Source organism: Phocoena phocoena, chromosome 1 (genome assembly GCF_963924675.1).
Source record: "Phocoena phocoena chromosome 1, mPhoPho1.1, whole genome shotgun sequence".
In the NCBI taxonomy this organism is placed as follows: domain Eukaryota; kingdom Metazoa; phylum Chordata; class Mammalia; order Artiodactyla; family Phocoenidae; genus Phocoena; species Phocoena phocoena.
In genome coordinates this window covers 134,158,945-134,178,258 of record NC_089219.1, presented here as the reverse complement: position 1 = coordinate 134,178,258, position 19,314 = coordinate 134,158,945, and positions in this window count along the sequence as shown.

Genomic DNA, 19,314 nt, shown 5'->3' with positions numbered 1-19,314 from the left:
TCCTTCTGCCCCATTTATCACAGACCTTCGACACATCCTTTTGTCTTTTATTACCTAAAGTATTTCTCCTGTCACCTGACTTACAGCAACCAAGTATGGGTTGAATTTTAATGGTGGATATTACGCAGCCACTTGGGAACTGGGGATGGTAGCTTTGCTGTATAGCCTCGGTTTTCTCATCTGTAAAATCATGGGGCCACTCTAAATGACACATGTGGTCCCATTTGGCACTAACTTTCTATGATTCTGTCGATACTTGTTTTAGGAAGTTCCTCTTGAGATTCATAGAACCAAACAGGAAATGTATATGTATAGGCAGGAAATCAGGCAACTTATATATATATAGTCTAACATTTTTATTAATTACATGATTTCAAATTCTATATCTCCTTTTTTTCCTCATAGAACCTTTGTTCAAAGTCTTAGCAATATTGTGAGAAGAAATGGGATACCGTGGGTTGAAACTCTAAGAAAGCTATTATTATAAACCTGAGGGATTATTACTAGCATTTTAAGATTTCTCTGATGTAACAAAAAAAGTAGCTTATTTGGTTTTAAAGACTCCAGGTAATGCTCCGCCAGAATTTAGGGACACTCTTTTCATGCTGTATGCTTGGAGTTAGAAATAATTGTTTTGTAATTAAAGATTTTTTGATAACATATTTGGAAATTTTGGTAAAATTAAAAAAATTTTTTTTTCATAAGTAAGGAGATCAAGTTCAGGAAATGTGATGTGCTAGAGGAGAAAGTGTCAGAGATCCTGAGTTCAAGTCCCAACTCTGTCAAAACTGGACTATAAGCCCTTTGAGGGCAGGACTCTGTCTCTCCAGCACCCATAATAGCACCAGGACTGAATCCCTGGGGCTTGAGGTGCTTCATAAATATAATACATATTTAATAATAAGTAGAATAAAGAATAATAAATAAAATAATAAAAAATAACTGGGTGGGACTTCTCTGGTGGTCCAATGGATAAGACTCCATGCTTCCACTGCAGGGGGCATGGGTTCAATCCCTGGTGGAGGAACTAAGATCCCACAGGATGCATGGTATGGCCAAAAAAAAGAAAAACAAAGAAACAAAGGGAGAGAAGCCTTGAAAATTCAGAGCAGACAAAATCAGTTTGGCATAGAAATAAAGTTTAATTGGATTGACATATATGCACCAATATGTATAAAATAGATAACTAATAAGAACCTGCTGTATAAAAAGTAAAGTTAAATTCAAAACAAACAAACAAAAACTGGGTGACCTTGGGCACTGCCTTTAACTTCCACGTCTTATTTCATTAACTCCAAAATTCTGGAGCCAAGGCTAGGCTCTGGGTGAGATGCAAGATAAAGTGGCCCTGCTTTTGAGGAGCAGGTAAGAAGAGATAACAACCTCTTTTAAGCAACCGCTGAGGCTGTCTGGAGGAGGAAAGGGAAAGGAAAGGGAAAGGGCGTTACTGTCACTGTTGGCCATTCACAGGGATCTGAGAAGCTCCAGGCACCCCGACTCCTACGAGTTCCTGGGAAAACCCTTCACAGAGCGGTGGAACTTCCAGCAGGGATTTCCTCGTTTCGTCCCGGTTTATTTCAACATCACTGTCCTCCATTGCTAACAGGTAGAATCCATCCTGCTGCAAAGGCCTGAACCTTCATTTCCTTGGAAGTCCTCTGCAAACAACTACGTGAGACTGGGGTCCAAGACGTTGTATTATATGGAATATTTAAGTAGCCTCGTTGAACATGTCAGGCCTTCGTGGGGATATGTAACCTGACAGGTGGGGATTGGTGTGCTCATGTTCTCCTGGCCCTCCCTTCCCCTTTAAAGAAATTTGATGCTTTTACTTCAGTCTGTCCCTGGTTCCCATTAAGATGTGGGACTAAATAACATTTTTAATAATTTGAGAAAGAGAGAATTTGGGGGCAGGGAAATGAGAGAGGTGAGTGGGTTGTCAGAACTGGAGCTTTTAGGGTTGAACCTTGGGGAGAGAAAAAGAGGGACGATGCTGTGTTTGAGAAGGAAGGAAGGGAGAAAGGCTCAGTGATGGGAGAATCAGGGGCACAGAGCCTGCTGGGTCTTGCTGCCCCAGCATGGAGTTCCAGGGAGGGGGACCTGAAGCCAGTAACCTACATATTAGGGAAAGGGTTGGAGAAGACCCTCTGGTAGGCAGTGAGGGTCCGCCTAGTTGATGGCGGACCATGTAGGTTTGCAATGGAATCCTCAGCTTTTCCCATCAGGGGCATTTACTTTACTCTGCTTCTCAAGAACCGTAAATGTACTGGAAAAAACAAGTTAACAAACAGGTCCCTCCCTTCAATTCTGGGAGACAGCCATGCTGTATGAGCTTAACAAATATATTTTAAACTCTGCTGGGTTTCTGATTACAAAAGTCATGCTTGTTCCTTATAGAAAATACAAAAAAGCATCTGGAAGAAAGTAAATAGCACCTAGAAGTCCTCTTCTGAGTGAAGGCTGCCGGGAATAGGCTGGTGGTAGGCCGTGCAGTGCACACACACATTTCTAACAAGCAGGATTATCATACCTATATCATCTTGTAACTTGCTTTTTCACTTCTCAGTAGATTCTGAACATTTTTATATGTCTGTACGTATTTGCCCCCAACATAACTTTTAATGTATGGCGCTGAGTCTTAGCTGGTTCTTCCTGGTTACTGATGCTGCTGGGAAGCTTGGGGCGGATATGGACTCAACAGCTTTGAGCTGTTCCACGTGGAAGTTGTCTCTGGTTTCTGCCTCCCTCTGATGTGCTCTGTCTCAGAGATTAGAAAACCCTATCTCCCTGTCAAGGCTAAGAAGGCTTCAACCCCTCTCTTGATCACATTCCCTTCAAGACACATGCTTGCTCTTCCCCAGCCCCATCCCTGGTTTTTCACCACCATGGTTACGTCCCCAGTGCAACCCTTAATTCTTCCCACTTAGTAGGCCATCATAAGAGAGTTCTTATTTATCTTCTCCCCTCCAGTGTCTCTGCTCCAACCTGTTTTCCACATTGTTGGCATATTAATCATATTAACTTACAGCCGTGATCTACCCTCCGCTCAAATTCATTTAGTGTCTCCCCACTTCCAACCACGTCAGGTTCAGACTCCCTAGACTGGCAACCAGGGTCTTTTGTATCTGGCCTCATGTCACATACGAGGGAGGAAACGTTAACCCTTCTCTCTGTCTTCCCAGCAAGTTCGATTAGTCACAATCTCCTGTTGATTCTACCCTGCTCTTATCTCAGTGATTGGCCCTCCTCTCTACCTGCTTTGCTCCCGCCTTAACTCACGCCCTCCTAATGCTCTGAACCACAGTAGACTTGTCCCTGGCTTTCCTGCCTCCAGTCCTTCCCCCTCTACATTGCTCATCATGCTGCACGCAGAATATTCTAAAGTGAAATACGATCATCATACACTCCCTTAAAATCTTCAATGGCTTCGCATAGCATTTGCAAGAAGTTCCCAGTTTCTTAGCGTAACCTAAAGGCTCTTCCCGATGTGTGCCCCATCCCATGTCCCCGTATCACTGTTTTGATGTTGATCTTGAGTCGCTCTAGGTGCCTTCGGTTTCCTGCTTACCCCAGAAGTACTGCCCTGCCCTCTTGTCTCCCCACCTTCCCTCTCCCTGCCCTTGGGGTAAGCGTCCATCCTAAGTTCTTCCTCAGCTCCTTGTTCTCTGGCTCCAATCATATTGCATTATAATTGCCCTTTTACTTGTCTGTAAAGAGACTTGTGCTCCTTGAGGGCAAAGCTATTTTTTCATTTGTCTTAATATTTCCCCAACAGCTGGCACGGGGGATACAACAGGTTCATTCAGTCATTTTTGGGATATGAATGAGTGGATAAATATCCAAATGTTATGTCCTAATGCATCAAGCCTTCAGACACGGAGAGAATGGGGCAGTGGATGCTGACGGTCCCTCATGGACAATGCCAGCAAAAGGAGTTTGATAAATAATTGGTTGTATCTAACACACAGTTCCCATGATTGCTCTAAGTCTTCATCCTTCCGTCTGTGCTTGGGACTGTTGATACCTACACTGCTTCTGGCTTTCTACGTTCAGGGTTTCTTTAAGTGTTTGCATGTGCATTGTGGCTGGAACACTGTGTTGTCGGCTGTGATCCCAGAGGCGGAACCCCTGCCTGGGAACCTGAATGGAGTCATGACTAACCCAGGGCCACTTTGACCTTTGCCTACGATTTGATAGTGATGGCAAGAGCAGTGATGATGATGGTGATGATGGGAAACACACAGAAAGTTGTATCTGTATCCAGTTCAGGCTGGGGATGTGAGTGATGCCTTTTTTCTATACTGGTCACAAGGCGCATAGCTTGTCTACAATAAGCTTGACATGTCCCTGGTCCAAGTCACTAAACACTATTACAGTTGCCTTTTAAGGGTCTCTATGCTTTTATTCAAGGCTCACAGCACAGAAACATACAGATTGCTTTGCCCTTCCTTTTAAGACCCTCTAGCATCTTCCTGTTGCATCTGGATCTGAGGTCTTTTTAATGACCTATAAGGTCTTACCATGATCTGAATCCTGCCTGCCATTCCCACTCCTTTCTTCCTTAATCACCCCATTCCAGCCACTGTAGCCTTCTCTTTTCCCCTTTGGCATCTCTTCATGTGCCATTCCCTCTGCCTGGAATTCTCTCCCTTTGCTCTTTGCACGACTGATTGCCCCTCTTCCTTCAAGTCTCAGTTTGGCAACCCTGACCATGCTTTCTAGGGGAGCCCTCCACTGTGCTCTGTCATTGTATGCTTCCCATTTTCTCACTTCTTCATAGCATTTCTCACTAGCTATAACTATGATTTTATCTTTTGGTTCACTTGTTTATGGCTACACTTCAAATCTAAGCTCTAGCACTTACCGGCTGAATGACCTTGGGCAAATTACGGACCGAGCTTTCACCCCAACATCCTCATTTGCAAATGGAGCTATTTTTCTTGAGAGCTACTACTCTGTGCCAGGTACTGTGCTAATCACCTAACATGGATTTATTTAGGTCTCCCAGGGGCACAGAGAGAGCACCCAATTGCCCAAGGTCACACAGCTAGTTAATGGTGGCAGGATTTGAACCCATTTACTCTGGTTTCAGAGTCCACGCTCTTTACTGCTTTGCCAGGCGAAGTGCAAACGTTCATGGACCGCATCGATGAGACACTTCCTCCTGAGCCCTCCTGCTTTTTCTCTGAAAACGTTTTGCATCATACCAGGAGCATTTACCAGCTTTCTAGATCCATCTAGAGTGCCTGAATGCCCCCCACCTTGCCCCACTTACCCTCTTTGGAAGAAAAAGTGGCTTTTCTGCCCCCTGAAGGCTGGAAACGAAGCCCCAGCCCCCAGGGTGGCCCTGATGAGGTAGAAGCAGAGGCCCCTGCCTTTGTGCATTGGTAGCAGCTTTCAGACAAATATGCCGTGTGTGCTCCTGACTGCATCTGCTGCCTACAAATATCCAGCTACAAGGAATTCACTCCAGGTTAATTCTTCCTTTCTCTTCCTTGACAAAAGGCAAGAACGGTGAGGGGAGGAAAACCTTTACTCTGAAAAGAATTGTTAAGTGCAGAGCCGACCTTACTGTTCCACTGATCAGTTCTGAGGACCCAGGAGCCTGAGGGCAGGGGCAGGGGGCTCAGCCCAAGAGGACCCAGGGGCTGAAGCCCCTCTTTCCCTAGTGGTCCTGCCGAGAGCCCATGACCCACGGTATGAGAGGTGCTGCAGAGAGACAGGCTTTGCCTCCTGGCTGCAGATGACAGATACCATCACACAATGGTCCACAGTTCCATTTCCAGAGGCTGCTTCTCCTTATTTTATGAACAGAGTATGTTGAAGGTCTGCTGGGATTCCTTTGAGCATCCCTCCTAGTTGATGAGCCCCACCTTTGGGGCTTTGCCTGCAGTAGCTGTGCTCCTTCTCTGCTCTTCATTCTACCAAATATGTCCCTGTGAACCAGGCACGCAGCGAAAATCTCTTAAATGAATATATAACCCTCAGTGCCTCTCAAATGACCCTGAGCAAGTCTCCACTACAGGGAAGGGCATCGTAAAGAGAGGAGGTGTTGTGAACAGAGACGCAAGGTCAGGGAATTGTGTATGTGATTAGGAAATCATGAGCTTGTGAATTTGACTGAAGGTAGGATACAAGTGAGGAGTGTATGGGTTATTCTTTTGATGCCCCCATTCTCTATGTTTTAAATCTATTCTTTGCCTTTCTTGTCCCTGCTCTGAGTTCCAGGAGGCTGACTTCTATGGTTTGATCACATGGGGTTCCTTGCCCTGTGGTTTGCTGCTGGAATTGACCAATAGGAGGCATGGCAAGCCATCAGAGGATGGGAAGAAGGGGAATTTGGGTTGTTGTCAACCGAGGTTGCTGAGGTTCTGGCAGAGCTGCAGTCTCACAGTCCTCTAGCGCCACTTCTGTCACAGGCTCACCTTCCTTCAGCTGCAGCTCTCACAGGGATCTGGTAATACTGTTCCTACTCCTTGCTCTATAACTTCCTAGCAGCAGTAATGGCTTCTCATTGGTTACTGGTCCCTATGGGACTCACCTTCCCTGCTGGTTCCCTAATCCCTACACACGCCCTTATAAACAGTCCCCTGAGTGAATTCTCTGTAGTTGAACACTTTAGTGTGTGTGCCATCCATTTCCTGGTGGAACTGTGACCAATACAGAAAGTCCTGGGAGACTAGGCTAGAAAGATGGCACTTAGATAAATTTTGGAGAACATTGAGGTCTATGCTCAGGATTTTAAATATTTTTAATCAGGCAACTTGGAAATCATTCAGTGTTTCTGAACACAAGAAGGATTTGACCAGAGGTACCTGGCAACAGTCAAAATGAAGAGCAGTAAGTGCAGGAAAAGGTGCAAAGGTGGAGAAGTGATGAAGAGGGGGACTCACTGGATGTGTGAGACATAGAGAAGGAGCCTTCAAGGTTGGGTCCACGTCTCCAGGACCAGGATGATGGGGAGGACAGTGGTGCCACAGCAGAGCTGGGAAATGGAGGGGGAGTCGCTGCTACATTTGGTTGAAGTTGAGAATGCCTCAAACCCTCCTCTATAAATTGCGGTCATGGTGGTCCGCCTCGGAGGGACTGTGGTAAGATGAACTAGTTCATCATCACCTCCAAGCCTGTTGTAGTTCAGAAAATATTACACACAGATGCTGAAAACCCTCTGTGGGTCTGAAGTTGGTAATATCCTGTTTCCTATCAATTCAGATGAACAGCGTGAATTTGATTGGTCACCCACATAGGGAGGGGGATATGCAGAAGAGAGAACAAATGTGCTTTGATTCCCTAGTGGTTCCACCAGCTGAGGAATTTCAAAGATTTCTTTTTAAATCTCAATCGAAATGGGATAAAAGAAATGTGCTGTGATGAAAGCATGTCTGCCATGTAGGAAAGGTGGCAGGTGAAGAATTTCTTGTTAAAAGGGGGCAAAGAAGAATCTCCTTGGGGGCAAAGGTTGTTAAAAAAAGATACGTGCTTACCTAGAACCATATCTTGAAGGAATTCAGAGATGTTTGTACCTCCATCTTCCATTTGATAAATCATACATATTATTTATAAACTGAGTTCAAGTTTACAAATTTTTCTATGTGCATCATTTCATTTTATCTCATGAGACAGGTGTGGCAAGTGATACTCTTTCCGTCAGATGAGCAGATGAGCAAATTGAGATTCAGAGAGGCCAGGTTTCCTGTTGAAGGTCATGAAGACGATAAGTAGATGAGCTGGGCTTTGAACTTTAACCCTGTATTCTTCCTACCCCATCATAATGGGATATTAGGTTATAAACTAACACTTATTGTGTATTTATTTTATGCCAGACACTGGGCTAAACATTTTACCTGGGTTAGCTCATTCAGTCCTTACCACAATCCTCGTTTTCCAGAGGTGGAAACGAAGGATGCTCTCCCCAGCCTCTGGCTCTACCAAAGCATAGACTGCAGTTTATTCTCAAGGTTGTTTGGTACAGGCTAACCTTATCTCTAACACTAGGATGAAAAAAATGTCAGTAGTATTCAGCTCAGGTGAGTATGTGCGTGTCTGTGTGTGTATGGGGTATGTGTATGAAGAGCTCCATGCTTTATCTGTAACTGCCTCCTGGCCACCTCCACTTGGTTATACTCCCAGAAATGGAAATATTCCATTTCTCAGACTAAACTCATTATCTTCTCCACTGTTCCTCCTTTTGCCTTCTCCATTTTGGCCAGGTGCATCACTCAGGCTCAACATGTGCACTGGGTATTGGTGTTGAAGACCTCTGGACTCTACTTCAAAAATATTGCTCATGGCCTTTCCAGCCTTCCCAGTCCCACTGCTGTGTCTTGGGTCAGACCCACATTACCTGGACTTTAGCCGTCGATGTCTAATGGGGCCTCTTTCCTCTTCCTCCATTCCCTCCCAATTGTTCTTTTTTTCCAAAATCTTCTTAGGCTTCCTGTTATAGTTATTCATTCCTAAGATGCTAATTGAGCAACTGCTAAGTGCCAAACGCTCTTTTAGGTGCTGGGTATACCGGAGAGAGCAAAGGAGTTACAGAGACCCATCCTTGTGCAGCTTGAAAAGCGCGCTCTTCAGCCTAGCATTCAAAGCTGTCTGAGTTTGGCTCAGCTCAACTTTCTGGCCTTTATCGTCTCTCCACACATCTGCAAGTAATATGTACATCCCTTGTCATCCAGTCAAACTGAGCGTTCTTGGTGTCCTTTCTTTGTGCCTAGTTGGGCGGTTACCCAACTGAAACTGGAGTTCCTGCTCACCTGTTCCGATTTCCTGTGACCTAACTCAACTGCATCTCTTCCTTGAATTCTCTCCAGAAGCTGATCCTCACTTAACAACTCTGGTCAGAATTTATCTCACCTATACAATGTATGGATTGGTTTTTTTTTGGCCCTGCCTCGAGGCACGCAGGATCTTAGTTCCCCAACCAGGAATTGAACCCATGCCACCTGCAGTAGAAGCGTGGAGTCTTAACTGCTGGACCGCCAGGGAAGTCCAGTCTCACCTGTACAGTGAACACAGTGCTTTTGTACGTTATGGTCATGATCACCGTCTGCATTATTTCTATACGTGTCTGTCTTCTCCTTAGAGATCCCTAGGCAGAGGAATGTCTCATCTGTGCTTGTATTCTCAGGACTTTACTCAGTCCCTGGCACTCAGTAGGTTCGTAATAAGTATCAGCCACTTTGAAATGGTTAGATGTAGAAGTTCTTGATAGGATTCCCCACCTTGCCATCATCTACCACCCCCTTAAAAGCTCCTTAGCAAGCTTACTCACACAAATAAGTCTTGCCCAGCGGTGTAGAAGTGCAGGAAGGCACCTGTCAGCCTGTAGGTGGCAACGTTACTGTGCTCAAAGTAAGGTGGTGTGCCTCGTCCGGAAATTATATCAGGCCCTTAGGGTACCGGCTTCCTTCTCCTCTTCCTCCCTCTCTCTTTCCCTCCATTCCTTCCTTCCTCTCTTTCTCTCTTCCTCTCCTCCCATGTCCACTGCTGCTCATCCATTAAGTCTCTTCACAGATTCTTAAAAACACCAATATGAGGTTGTAAGGACCGAGGCAAACGAACAAGGCCTCCTGGAGACCCTGCCTTCTCCCTCACACACTCAGTGTAGAATTTTAAATTTATTTCGAATATATTGCATTGAAATTTTGGAGGTGTGGGTAGGTATGCTCTTCAGAGATGGGAAGATAGAAAGCAGGTGTTTTAGAGGCAGTTAAGGAAACCATTCAAAATGTCCTCACACACGTCTGGTGGTCTTCGTCCACGGCTGGATGTGCCACGGGTGCTGGAGGCTGAGGGAGCTCTCGGTTGTGCCGGGCAGATCCGAAACAGGCTTGTCGACCAGTTGTAGGGAGGGCGTGAGGCTGTGTCAGCCGAGGGTGTTTCACTTCAACACGGGACCCAGGCGGGCTGGCAGAGTTTGCTGGGAACCCACCTCAGAGGAGGAGGAACAGAGGGCGGGTGGGGGGGACGTGGGCAGCAGAGCTCCTGAGAAGGCAGGGCCGTGCAGGCGGGCTGTGCTCTCTGGGAACAAATCTAAATCTCTACCTGCCTGTTTTTCCATAGTGCCCACTGCTTGAACAATTCGGCATTTCAAAGCGGGGACGGTAGAGGAGGGAACTGGTAATTTAAGCATGAAAAATGTCATTTTGCCTCAGAGCAGACTGCCTTTCTATGCCCTGGTTCCTTTTGTGTGGCTTGGATTTAGGCATATCTGGAAGATCATTTGCCCAATACTAATAGGAAGGCTCACTGTGCTCACTCGTTATGAGATGTAATGGGACTTCCCCTCACTGTGAGAATAGCAGCTGCCTAGTGCCACTGGTTTCTATTTTCTGTGGCCAAGAAAACCTCTCTCTGTCCTTCTCTCTAATACACACACACACACACACACACACACACACACACACACACACACCAAGCCCCCCGGGATTTCCACTTATAACTTTCTCTTTGAAACAATTAAAAGTCCATTCGCTTATCCTCCAAATCCGATTCTTTTCCTGCCAAAGGTTTAAGGTCATTTGGTTTAGCAGAGAGGCCCTTTTGTGTGCATGCAGTTGATGAATCCGACGCCTTCCTCCTGCCAAATTCCTCAATATCTTTTGCTTTCTGAATATGAGCTGTGTTTTCTGCTCCTTTCTCCTTCGAGTGACATGTGTTTAGTTATATGTAACTTTGGGGAGCCATGCATTTATCGTTCAGTACTTGATTCCACTGTTATTATTTATCATTAAAAAATTGGGGTTCGGCTTTAAAGGAGGTTAAAAATTGACTTGATTTTTCTGTCTCCTTATAAAAGTATGTTCCTTTTAAGAAATCTTTGTTTTATTCTGTCTCCTATTCTCTGATTGGTGCCATTGATCACTGCTACGCTTTGGGTATTTGGAGGCCCATGTGTTAGGAACCATGTTCTCCTGAAACTGGTTGGAGCCTGTAGCCCTGTTGTCTGTTGGAGAGTCAACCTCTTCCTTCTCCACGCTTTAAATATGGGGAAGAATGAAGAGAAGCATCCCACAGATGGATCTGGAATTCAGTCAAAGTCTTTTTGGTTTTTTGGGCAAAATAATACATTTATTACCTATGATCAGCAGATATATTGCTCAATATTCTCTCCATGTTTGGAAAGAATTTCAAAATAACAAAATAATTTTATATGCCATACAATTCAAAGCAGAGGTGGGCTCAGGGGGCCACTTCATTGTTCACAGTTTGGGCAGAGCCCTCTGTCTCCAAACATTTTTTTGAGCTAGTTGACTTTCTGCTGTGAGTCTTGGTCCCAGTCTTAAAACCCCAAGAGGTTAAGTTCATCACCCAAGAGGGCTGGAATTCTCTCAACCATAGGGATACGGTTCTAGTTCAGAGGTGAAGAGAGGGCTTCCTGGAAGGGACCAATAAATCCTCTGAAGCAGAACCAGGAGGAGACAGGGGCAGAGGGCACTGGGGCTGAACCAAAGGGGCCTGACATGGGAGGAGGGGGAGGAGTCCTCTCCCGATCCAGCATTTCCCTGTGTTCACCCCTGCGTCTCCACTCAGTAGAACAGGGGCTGCCTTGGAGAAGCAGAAGCTGGTAAATCTGATGCAGGGACTTTCTTGTAGTAGCTTCCAGAACCTGAAGACAGGGCCCAGTAGGGCTTCGACTGGACCCAGGAGATCCCAGGATGCCAGGGAGCTACAAGCCCTTGATTTTTTTTTTTTTTTTTGAATTTTTGAATTTTATTTAATTAATTTTTTTATACAGCATGTTCTTATTAGTTATCCATTTTATACATATTGGTGTATATATGTCAATCCCAATCTCCCAATTCATCCCACCACCTCCACCCACCCCCGCCACTTTCCCCCCTTGGTGTCCATACATTTGTTCTCTACATCTGTGTCTCTGTTTCTGCAGATGAATTGGTCAAAGTCTTAAGAGTTCTCCAAATCTCCTTAAACAAAATAATATCTTTTTTCTTTTTCTTGTCTTCTCCGATGGTTTCTCAAATGCGGCTCAAACTGCCTTGTGCCTGGGCCAAGGCTGGCACCCGCTGTAACTCCTTGCTGAGTTTCTCTTCCTGTTGTAGGATTCCTTACAATTTAACCAGTGAACATAAGGAAACTCGCTGCCCACCCATGTGAGATGTGTAAAGCCTGCCCACTGTGCCTCTCTCTGAAAAGGCATTTCTAGCAATTTTCTAAAAAATTGGCTGTGATGGAAAATGAAGCTATTCAGGAAAAGAAATGATGGCCTAAAGGGCACCCAACAGCCCGAGACGTGGCTATGGAAGAAGGATCGGATTGGCTTAGTGGTTGTGAGGGGGTTTCCAAGTCGGTCAAATTTGGGTTCCAATCCCCAGTCTGCCACTTACTTAACCTCCCTCGGCTTCCATTCTTTATATAAAATATGGAGAATCATAGCACCTCAAAAGGTTATCCTGAGGATCGTGTGACATAATGCAGGCAAAGTTCTTAATACAGTGCCTGAAACATGCCACGTGGTCAGTGAATGTCATCTGTGATCTACAATTAAGATGACTCTTAAGGCTGGAAGGTACCTTAGAGATCATCTACCATCATTATCTACCATCTCTTCCAGCTGAGCCGAGTCTCTCAGGCAGCTGTCCACAGTCACTCGGCAAGCTGATGACAGCAGCTTCTGCTAGAAGGCAGGTCTCCTTACTCCTAACCCAGCATGCTTCCTCCTACAGTTGCAAGCCGTAGGCCTTCCACCCTCTTCTGCTGATGGTAGCGGGTGGTGACACACTAGTTAGGATTACACAGTCATTCATTCAATAAATATTTATTGAGAAGATGCTATGACAGGTGTATACAGATCCTATATTCAGCCATCCTATTGTGTCATTGGGAGAATAAAATATGCACCAGTAACGAAACTTCAGAGCATTATAATATAAAAGGGTACCTTGGAAGGCAGAGAAAAGAGACCACATAAAGCTGAAGGATAGGGTAACACTCAGTCAACACTTATTGGGTCCCTGTGACGTGCTAGGCATGATGGGGCATACCACTTTAAGAACAGGAAGTGCCTCTGATTTGTCTTTGCATGCTCAGCAGCATCTAACGTGGTGGGAGCACGTGGCAGGTAGACAAGAAATGTCTGTAGGGGGAATGACTATCCTGAGGGCTCTGTCTTCTATTATTAGCCTAAAGGTGGTCATGAGGACTGGCTGGCAGGACCACTGTCTGTGTTGCTTCTTCCTCCTCTGCTTGCTGCTGTCTTCAGTTCTGTGCCCGTAGGTGCCCACGGCAGGACAGCGGCCCTCAGAATTTAGCCCCGTGGTGGTCACCACGATTGCTCTGCCTTACAGAAGACTCTGCTCGAAGGTGTCTGACTTCTCCCGGGGGGGCCATTCTCTCCCTTCCATCAAAGCCCTTTCCATGGGGTGTCCTGCACCCCATGCCCACAGCGCTCTGTGCTATGCTAATCTGATCAATAGTTCCGTTCTGTGGTGTTATTCCAGCTTGGCTGCTTTGTCAGCAAGCAAGCTGAGAGGTATGATGTGATTTTCAGTGGGTTCTGCTCACTTTGGCTGGAGGATTATTCCTCAGATAATCCTCCCCAGACACCTGTGCTGGCTGTCTTCGTGGAACAAATGGATATCGTCAGTGTTATCGATTTGACCTTTTCCCCCTCTCTTGGTGGGCAGTGTCTGTGCCCTCACCACTCCATTCTCTCAGGTGCAGCGACACAAGTTAGAGCCACTTCTAGGAAACCCATGCTCTTCCCTTTGGCATTTTGGAGAAAGAAGAACATTTTTGACACGAGCACAAAATAATGGGGTTGCAATGCCCCAGATGCAACTCTGATTGTGTGTCACACTGGCCCCCATGGAAAATACTTTGGTGGACAGAGTTCTAATGCAGGCTTTTATTTCTGATGGAGGTTCCTTCTCTGCTGGGTTGGGCTCTTCAGTGATTTGTGGGTGGTACACAAAGGGAAATGTTCTGCTTTTTCCCTCATTCTGCAGCAGGGGAAGATTGTGGGCTCAGAGAACTTTCTTTTTAGTCTAGTAGTTAAATTGCCGCTGTCAGTGGCACTGTGTGTTCCTCACGTAGGGGGTGGGGAAGGGAAATGTGCTCAGAAGTGTCAAGCTTGTGTAGCATAGTCAATTTTTAAAAGAATAATCTTTATATTTATTTGTTTTTTATGATAAAATTATACATGTTCATTAGAGAAAAATCAGAAAATCAAATGAAGGTAATCAAGAAAGAATTATTAAAACATCACAGTGCTAACAGCTTACAGATATTTATCTTTTTTGACTTAGCCTGGCCACCTTTCGGGGTCAGAGGACAGAAATGGCATAACTCCTTCTCCACCACTGAAATAAAAACCAGGGCTGCTTTATGTGAACTGAAGTTAATAATAAAAATATCTTGTATTTGTATACTTTACTGAAGTTACAAAACACACTTGAGTATACCATCTTATTTAATCTTATAATGACCCTTTGATTTAGGTTATTATCACCCTCATTTTATAATTAAAAAACCCCTGAGACTCAGAAAGGTATGGTAACTTCCTCCAATTAAATAGCAGTAAATGGACGAGCTGGAATTTGAATCGAAGTTTTTTGATTTCAGATTCAAGTGCAACTTACTGGATTCCAGTGGCCTCATCATTTTATGGAGCCCTGTGTATCAATCAGTGGTTGCTACAATAATGCTGTATAACAAACCACCTCAAAGTTCAGTGGTTCACAACAAGTATGTATGCTATCACTTATGGGTCTGCAAATTGACTGCAGTTAGCTGATTTAGCCTGGCCTTCCCTGGGAGGCTCTGCTTCAGGCTTCAGATTGGCCTTATTTGGCTTAAGCCTGTGTCTTGGGTTCACATCTGTTCCAAGTCATGTTTATTCTGAGGACCAGATGGAAGAAGATGCTCTTCTTATGGCAAATCAGTGGAATGCAAGATCTACGATGACCCGCGTAAGCACACTGAAAGTCCTAATTCCTACCATGCCTGGCCATGTTCCATTGGCCAAAACAAGTCACACGGCCAAGCCCATGCAATGAAGAAGGTTATAATACCCACAATGGGAGGGGAAGGGGAGTGAATAATATAATTCATCACAATCTGGCCTCATATTCATTGTTCTCCTGTATGCAAAATACATTTACCCCCATCCCAACACTTAAATTACTCATCCTGTCTATATCAGGCTTGATATCTAAGATCTTGCAATTTTACCAAATCCTGATATGGCTCCCATTGACTGAGACACTTAGGAAATAAAGAGACAAGTTATTTGCTTTCCGACCACCCAGCATACAATGTTAACAGAAACGGAATAAATTCAGTAAGTACTCCCATTGGAAAAAGGGAAGAATGGCAGCAGGCACACCACAGTCACTGATCCACGGCAGTTCTGAAATCCTGCTGTACAAGTGTAGCCAGGTTTTCTTATTGTGTAGGTGTAGAGTGTTCTTCTACTAGGCCAGGGGTTGACAACTTAAAGCACCAGCTAATAAATATTTTAGGCTTTGCAGGCCAGATGGTATCTGTTGCAACTTCTCAACTTGGTGTTGTAGTAAAAAGCAGCATAGGAAATATTTAAATCTGTGGGTGTGGTTGTGTTTCAATAAAACTTTATTTACTAAATCAGGTAACAGGCAGGATTTGGCCTGTAGGCCATGGTTCACTGGCCCCTGGATTAGGCCCTAGTTCTGTTCCCTGGAAGTGACTCACTGGTCCATTGTTCTCCATGTCTTTTGGCTCCAACTTCCAAGAGGTCTTTCTTTGTCCATCATCTACCATGCATGTCCACTTCTGAAGAGAACTTTAGAGAATACTCCTTTCTTTCTGGATCAGCAACTTTTTCAGCCTGCTTTCTGCTTATAGAAATTTGAGGACCAGAGAACTTTTGACATCTCAAACAGTTACAGTCTCAGGTTGATGACATTTTACCAATATAGATGTCTCAAAAGGTTTGTGAGTCTCTTATGTTTGATTTCAGTCAACTCCATGTTAGTTACATCTATAATAAATTTTGGGAGATGCCTCTCTCTTGAGACTGATTTTGGCTACCTTGGGTTTGTTAAGCCTCCATGGGATCACGCTTTCTATCTTTCTAGGAGCACTTCGTTCAGCTGAAAAGAACTGATAGGCACTGGTTCAGTCCTTTCAAAAGTGACAAAGGATGTGACAACTGCACCCTTAATATAGTTTTTGTCCTGAGGCTGATAAGATGGTAAAGCGAAAACCAGTTTTACTTTTGAAACCTGCAAGTCCTGGAATTTCTGGGCTTTTCTGTATTCTCTCACAGCCTTGTTGGTCAGCTGCTCAGTTACTTCATAAACTCAACTTTGTCTTGCAATACCTTACCCAGCTGGTAACGACCAAATTATACTATCAACGTTCTGCCCTGACACTTTCTTCCTCAAGTTCATTAGGCACATTTTCTATCTTCCAAGTTATCACAGATGAGTTTTGCCAAGGGCTTCATCACTACATAACATGGGATGGCATGTTCCCAGCTCTCCATGACAGTTTCCTCATCATCTGCGGCCTACTCATCCAACCACAGTCACATATTTTAGATTTACATGATGGTGGTGCTCCACTTCTGCTAACAATTTCTGTGTTGGCCGGCTATTGCTACCATAATGCTGCAAAATAAACTACCCCCCAAATGCGTTACTTATAATAACAAGCACTTATGCTCGCATCCACAGGTCTGCTGGATGATTTTCATTCAACTCTTCTAGGCTGAGTTCAGCAAGTGATCCTGTTTTAGGTTGCATATTGACTGGGGTTGGCTCCAGGCTGTGTTTTGGGCTCAGGTCTCTCCCATCATTTCAGCCCAGCCTAAAAAGGGGTAGCAGCAACATGGGGGTAAGCTCTTCTTATGATGTTATCACTGGAGCACTAGCCCAGTTGAACTACACATTTAAAGCTTCTTCTCGCATCATATCCGCTAACATTCCAGTGGACAAAGCACATGACATGGCCAAACCTAACATCAGTGAAACAGGGAAGCATACTCTGTCCACAGTGGGAACGGGAAGGAATGAATTTTTTGCCGAATAATAATTCAAACGATCACACTAGGATTCACTTTCAAGATACTGGTGTCAAACGGAGAAGGAAAAAAACATGGACATTTATCAAATGCCTTACTCAAGGCATCTGGTTTTTCAATTTATTCCTCATAACAACTCTGTGACCAGGTTCCGACTAGTGGGATGCAAGTGATGTGTGCACTTCCAGACTGTATCCTTGAAAGAAATGGGCATGCTCTCCTGTTGCTCCTTTCCATCTCCTGCTGGCTGGGACGTGATGGTGGGAATTGAGGAGCCTCTTTGATCCCCCAGTGGAAGCCACATGTTGGTGATGGCAGGCTGCTTTCCCAATTCATTATGTGAATAAGAAACTTTGCTCTTGTTTAAGTCACATTAAAAAAAAAAAATCTTTGTTACAGCAGCTTCGACTGTACATGATACTTCTAGATTGTTACACAGTAGGGGAAAAACTACCTGGTTTAAACCACTGTATTTTTGGGTGTCTTTGTTAAAGGAACTTAGTTTGTTTCCCTTTTTTTTTGACTTTTTATTTATTTATTATCTTTTTTTAATCTTATTAAGAGCATTACAAATTTTATTTTTTGTTTTTTTAACTTTATATTTTATGTTGGAGTATAGCTGATAAACAATGTTGTATTAGTTTCAGGTGATTCAGTTTTACATACACATGTATCTATCTTTTTCAAATTCTTTTCCCAATTAGGTTGTTACAGAATATTCATCAGAGTTCCCTGTTCTATACAGTAGGTCCTTGTTGGTTATCCATTTTAAATGTAGCAGTGTGTACCTGTCAATCCCAAACTCCCAATCTATCCCTCCCCCTCCCCTTCCCCCCACACTGTAACCATAAGTTCGTTCTCTGTGATTCTGTAATAACATAATTGATATAAATGTAAACATATCTAATCTAATGTATAGCATACAATTAATATAATAATAACTATTATAATTACTACCAATCAAGTGCGAGCAGCTCTCCCAAACTGTCTTAGTGCACAGGGGAGCGCCTCTTTCTTCTGCCTCCATATGGTAGTAGCTGCCTCTTCAGTGTAGTAGTTCAGTGTAGTAGTTGCCTCTGCCATCGTCAACTGTGGCCCACTTAGACTGCAACTAGGTTGTCTATCAGTGGTCCTGAGAATAGGAAGAGTTAGAGAGGTTTATGTGGGAGAACTCAGGCCTTGAGTGAGATATAGTGAGTGTGGTTGGGATGTTTCAGTGGTTTCCAAAATAAAATAGCAGAAGTGTTGTGTATTTTGTCCCCTTGGAACCACAGAGTCTAGATTTTTAACTTATAGCTCAGTCCCTGCCAGACCCCTCTCAAATGCATATAGGTGGTTCAAGGAAAATTCATCACCATTTCTGGAAAAACAGCCTTACGTTTAATAGCCTATGGACAGAAGATCAAGAATATTCTCTATGCATAAGAAGAATAGTATATCTTCATTATATATTCAGGGTTTATGGAGAGATGTCATGAGACTGGCAAAAAGAGTAGTGACTGTGCCTCAAAGAAAATCTGTCCTTTGTTCCTGCAATAAGCATTTATTGAGCATTTTCACAAGCCACATGCTTCGCTGGGGATACAAAAATGAACGAGATGTGTTTTCTACCTATAAAGTGCTCACTATCTCTTAGTTGCAAGAAGGCAACATATGTCATGCTTAAGAGAATGGACTCTGGAGTTGCTCTAGTTGGGTTCAATCCCTGGCTTTGATGCTTAGTAGCCTTATGACCTTGGGCAATTAAGTGATTTGTGCCTCACTTGCTTCCTCTGTCATATGGAGATAATAATGGCAATGTACTTCTTAGGGTGGTTTAAGCATTAAGTAAGTTAATACAGGTAAAACACTTAGAACGCTGGCTGGCACATACTAAGTACATATTCTACGTTGTCCACTATTATTCACTAGACCGTAAGCTCTGTGAGGACAGGGTATCTTGCCTGCTTTGCTCACTGCTGTATCTTTAGCAGCTAGTCTAGGGCCTGGAACCAGTAGGCATTCAATAACTATTTGTTGACTAAACTCATAGGTATTCAATTTATGTTTGTTGAATGGATAGATGATTGAATATAATGGCATTCAAGGTTATTGTTCCTTGCAGACCCACCACCCTCCAAAAATGGGTTTTACTGAGCACTTACTATGTTCCAGACTCCATGTTAATTGATATCATTTAATTATCCACAAGTTTGATGAGTTAGTTATCATCAACACTATTTATAGATATGGAAACTGAGGCTCAGAGAGATCAAAGTAACTGGCCTGAGGTCACACGAATGAATGCT